The 5,643-nt window shown below is 49.3% G+C and overlaps 1 pseudogene; it reads right to left on the bottom strand.

Moving 5' to 3' along the window:
- Window positions 1-3,533: 3,533 nt before the first annotated feature.
- On the bottom strand, window positions 3,534-3,694 carry LOC130125825 (U4 spliceosomal RNA; annotated as a pseudogene).
- Between the last annotated feature and the right edge of the window lie 1,949 nt (window positions 3,695-5,643).

Below are 5,643 nucleotides of genomic sequence, written 5' to 3'. Positions count from 1 at the left end.
CTTTAGGGAACAGGGAATTGGACGTGCCAAAACTGGGACGGCATAAAAACAAACAAACAAACATCCATCCATTTATTATCCAAACCACTTACCCTGCTCTCAGGGTGGCGGGGATGCTGGAGCCTATCCCAGCAGCCACTGGGCGGCAGGTGGGGAGACACCCTGGACAGGCCGCCAGTCCATCACAGCCAAACAACAAAAACTTAATCCGGACGTCCAGGTAGCATAGCGGTCTATTCTGTTGCCTATCAACATGGGGGTCGCCGGTTCGAATCCCCCTGTTACCTCCGGCTTGGTCGGGCGTCCCTACAGACACAATTGGCCGTGTCTGCGGGTGGGAAGCCGGATGTGGGTATGTGTCCTGGTCGCTGCACTAGCGCCTCCTTTGGTCGGTCGGGGGGGGGGGACTGGGGGGAATAGCGTGACCCTCCCACGTGCTACGTCCCCCTGGTGAAACTCCTCACTGTCAGGTGAAAAGAAGTGGCTGGCGACTTCAAGTGTATGGGAGGAGGCGTGTGGTAGTCTGCAGCCCTCCCCGGACCGGCAGAGGGGGGTGGAGCAGCGACCAGAACAGCTTGGAAAAGTGGGGTAATTGGCCAAGTACAATTGGGGAGAAAAAGGAGGGGAAAAAATCCCCCCCCCCCCCAAAAAAAAAGAAAAACGTATGCAGCAGCTCTGCCTCAAGTGGGAATACTTAACATTGAGTTAATAGAAAAAGGAGCACATCTAAACTGCACGGATTAGGAGCATGCCCTCCCCTCTCATCTCAGATGAGAGTAGAAAAAAAAGAAGAAATTGAATTAAAATAAAATAAAACAAAATAAAAAACAAGTGAAAGACAGCAGAGAGCATGAAGATGGGCAGAAACGAGACGAGAAAGGGGGAGGAAATGAAGGGAGGATTCTAGGAGAGCCGAGCACAGAGAAGGTGGGGTGGGGGGGGGGGAGAAGAGTGAAAGGACGCAAAGTCGGGGGAGGAAAGTGAGCAGTAGTCGAGACTTGCCAAGGCCAAACGCGTGAAATACCCGCCGAATGAGGACGCGGGAGTGTTAAACAACAAAATACCAGAAGAAGAAGCCGGAGCGAAAAAGAAAGACGGCACTTTGAGATTTGGGACAAACACGGCCGTGAAGAAAGAACGAGGGGGGGGGGGGTTGAAATGCACTTTTAAAACAATTTGCAGCATGCCTTTTGTGAATGGCTGTCTGGGCTGACAAACCCTGACCAGGACATTTACAATATGAGTGTTCAGATCACATCCCCACCCAGACCCGCCTGTTGCACCGCCAGAGAGAAAGAAGCAACTCGGGAGTCTTGCTGAGGGGTCACGTTGCTCTTCATCTGTACACGCTTCTCTTAATATATCCGTGTTTTATCTATATTTAGACCCCCCCCCCTTTTTTTTCCTCTCCAATTGTCCTCGTCCAATTACCCCACTCCACCCCCTCCACCGATCCAGGGAAGGCCGCAGACTACCACATGCCTCTGACAGCGAGGGGTTTCGCCAGGGGGACGTAGCGCGTGGGAGTATCATGCTACCCCCCCCCCCAACCAGGTGGCCCCAACCGACCAGAGGAGGCGCTACTGCAGCAACCAGGACACACGCCCACATCTGGAGGGACGGCTCAGGTCGGACGGCTTGGAGACAAAGCAAGAGTGGCGAGATTGAGATGGTTTGGACATGTGTGGAGGAGAGATGCTGGGTATACTGGGAGAAGGATGCTGAATATGGAGCTGCCAGGGAAGAGGAGAAGAGGAAGGCCAAAGAGGAGGTTTATGGATGTGGTGAGGGAGGACACGCAGGTGGCTGGTGTGACAGAGGAAGATGCAGAGGACAGGAAGAGATGGAGACAGATGATCCGCTGTGGCGCCCCCTAACGGGAGCAGCCGAAAGCAGTAGTAGTAGTAGTAGTAGTAGTAGTAGTTGTAGTAGTAGTTGTAGTAGTAGTAGTAGGCATCTTTCATCCGAGACGGCCCAGATCGCAGTCTGTAGGAGGCTTCAGATCGGGCCCATGGTCCTGCACCAGTGGGATCAATCAGGCTCCGACAGAGTCACGTTAAAAGGCAGGCAGAGGAGAATGGCTCCTTTTTGCAGGAGCAGGGAAGCCTCCTTGTTCAGAGTTTAGAGCCACAAGACAAACCCACATGGGTACTTTCATCCCTCTCTCTCTCTCACACACACACACACACACACACACACACACACACACACACACACACACACACACACACACACACACACACAGCAGCAGCAGTTAACGTCTGTGTGCTATAGATATGCATGGTTATTTTCAAGGTCGAGTTTTCGTAGGCGGGCATCGTTTGTGTGTGCATGTGTGTGTGCGTGCGTGTGTGTGTGCGTGTGTTTGAGAGAATGGCGGAGGAGAGAGTATTTGCATGTCAGTTCTCTTACGACAACTCAGTCCCGGGATACGCAGTCTAATACTCAGGTATGTCAGCACAAGAACACACACGTATACACACATTCAAGCAGGTGTACACAAACTCACACACGCACATAACACACCTTACGCAGACATACACCTTTTCTTTCTGTTTGTCTTTCCACTAATTCTCTGACATAGACACACACACACACACACACACACAGAGCTGAAACCTGTTCCTCAGCTCATCGTTCAGCACAGTATAAACTACAGTGTCCACTGGTGTGCTTCCATCCACATTTTGCACAATATCTTGTGCTCCATTTTGAAAGGGACGACAAATAGAAAATGTGAATTGAGCCCATTTCCATCAGCGGGCGTTGAACTGTTAAATTGCGCCCCCTAATATACAGCCCGATACATAAATAGCGCACGAGGCATGGCGGGACCACAGCATCGTGAGAGCGTTGACAGCGGTTGTCCTGCTGGAACAATAAGGAGGGAAATCAAGGCCACGTTCTGCATCTGGAAAATTAAAAAAGTTTGGACGCGCAAATCAAAGTGAGAATAAAATTTGCACTTGAGTTTAGACTGCACGTTTGTAGAAAAGTTTAGCAGTCTTGGAAAGAAAAAGAAAGGAGAATCTGTAATGCGAAACGGCGGCCCTCTGGCTCCCGTGGCTGGCTACCCCCGATGTTAGGCTCGTCCACTTCATCCAAAGACAAAGTCGAGGAAAAGCAATGGGCAGTATTATGATGGCTAAACCAGTGGCTGTTAACTTTACCCACTATATATTATTATTCATCCATCCATCCATCCATCCATCCATCCATCCATCCATTATCCAAACTGCTTATCCTGTTGTCAGGGTCGCGGGGATGCTGGAGCCTATCCCAGCAGTCATTGGGCGGCAGGCGGGGAGACACCCTGGACAGGCCGCCAGTGCATCACAGGGCAAGGAATGGACATCCACCAACAGTCCAATGTCCATCACCCTTTATCGTATATCGTCTCTTTACCGATATGTTGACTTTTCCACCTAAGGTGGACATAAAAACTAATGAGAAATAGAGTAAACCGATTCAAAAGTGTACAAAAATGCAGAACTTGCACATTACGTAGCTGCAGAAATTAATTCATCTCCAATACTGCAGGAAAAGTTTTGGTGTAAGATAGCTTGCTAGGCTTTGCAGTGAGGCAGAAATCATCTCAAAAACGTACGGGCCGAGGACAGGGCAAGTTTTCGACTAGCAATAATCGCGCCTCGGATAAGCCTCATAGGCTACGATACTGCCACTGACCCCTTTTCACTGATCCCGCTAAATAACCACTGACCAGACATAAATGACCATTTCATACTGAAACCATGTGTTTATACCCACAGGAAAGCAAAGGCCTACCATTCACATCAATGTTCGCAGTTTTGTCGTCTGTGGCCACATTCATTACGTTTTGTCTTGTGATTTCATCATAAAGATTTTGTGTTTTGTTCCGATATACAGTCAGAAACCCAAGAAGTTTTTGACAAAGGAGTTAGCTGAAGCCTTTTGTCTCATTGGAGCAGGCGTGACAAAGTTAGAGGAGCAAGATCCTAACGCAGAGAGGTTCGCCGAAGTTTACCGGATCGTTACCAACGGCCTCAGCTGCTACAAGGCCATTCATATATAATGAGAAAAAGAAGAGCTCTGCTCAAGCCACCCTTGATGTTTACTTAAAGAAACTGACTTCAGGAGTTAACCTCCACTCTACAGCAGCAGAATCAGGCCCTGCCTCTTCAGTAGCAGCATCAGTCCCTGACTCTCCAGCACCGCACCAGGTCCGTCCTCTCCAGCACAAGGCCCACCCTCTCCAACGTCAAGCCCATCGTCCAATTAATAAAGTCATTTTAATTGGTAATTAAGGCTCCTTCCGGTATGCAAGACACCAATTGGAACGAGACACCGGACAACGAAGATTTTGCTTCCTGAACACTTTTGGGTGTATTTGACCGGCAACTTCACAAATTTGCTTTGCCACCAGAAATGGGAAAATTCAGGAGGATGAAGGAGGAGGCGAAAATGCCATCCATCCATTATCTGAACCGCTTATCCTGCTCTCAGGGTCACGGGGATGCTGGAGCCTACTATCCCAGCAGTCATTGGGCGGCAGGCGGGGAGACACCCTGGACAGGCCTCCAGGTCATCACAGGCCCCCCCCCCCCCACACACACACACACACATTCATTCCTAGGGACAACTTAGTACGGCCAATTCACCTGACCTACATGTCTTTGGACTGTGGGAGGAAACCGGAGCACACGGGGAGAACATGCAAACTCCACACAGAGGATGACGGGCCCTCAAGGTTGGACTACCCCGGGGCTCGAACCCAGGACCTTCTTGTTGTGAGGTGACCATGCTAATTACTGTGTCCCCGTGCTGGGAGGCGAAAACTCGCCAGTGTTAATTTCGCGCATGCGTGACCGTGCACGTAACGACGTTCTACCAGAGAAATGATCTGAAAGTTTGAAAGGAACATCTAGAAACAACCCACACCAGCCAGGGTGGAGACTAGCAGAGGCTCAACCAATCGTGTGCACGCCAACACAAAATGTAGCAAACCAGCCAACACGTTTGAAGGTATTGATCGATGTGTCGCCAGATTAATGCAACTGAACATCCAACTCAATGTGTTTTACACTGACCAGACATCACATTAATCAATAATAACACCGTATCTTCAAATTGTGTTAGATGACTGGCTACATTCCATTAGAGCACACACGATTGGTTGACCCTCCGTTAGCTCCTGCCCCCGGGTAGTTTGGGTTGTATCTAGCTGCTCCCCTCAAAGTTTCAGAGCAATCCCCCATGGGAACGCTGCCAGAAATCCCAGCATGCAACACTGCTCAAATCAAACGCTAAACCTCTGCAAGGGGTGTGTTGAACCTCGGCAAAGTGTGTTCAGAAAGTCTGAAGCGGGGGTTTTGTAAGGCAGCCTGCACACATCCCAAGCATTACACACATTCAACTTTTAGTTTTAAGCTTTCACATCTTTGTTTTAACCTTACACAATTCTAACTAAGTTAACCTCATGTCTATCAACCGTTCTTACTAAGCGGTACTTTTGAGCTCCTGTCTTCCTGCAACATTTTGGCAACAGAGTCTGTCTCAGTTCTCAACTTTTGCCAGGAATTTGACATCCAGATGGGATGTTTTTGTGTTTCTAACAGTTAATTTGCAGTCCAAGAAATGTTTGCCCAAGGGAGACAAGATCAT

Source organism: Lampris incognitus, chromosome 15 (genome assembly GCF_029633865.1).
Source record: "Lampris incognitus isolate fLamInc1 chromosome 15, fLamInc1.hap2, whole genome shotgun sequence".
In the NCBI taxonomy this organism is placed as follows: Eukaryota; Metazoa; Chordata; class Actinopteri; order Lampriformes; family Lampridae; genus Lampris; species Lampris incognitus.
Note: the sequence above shows the minus strand (reverse complement) of the source record. Positions and strands in the feature narration are given on the sequence as shown.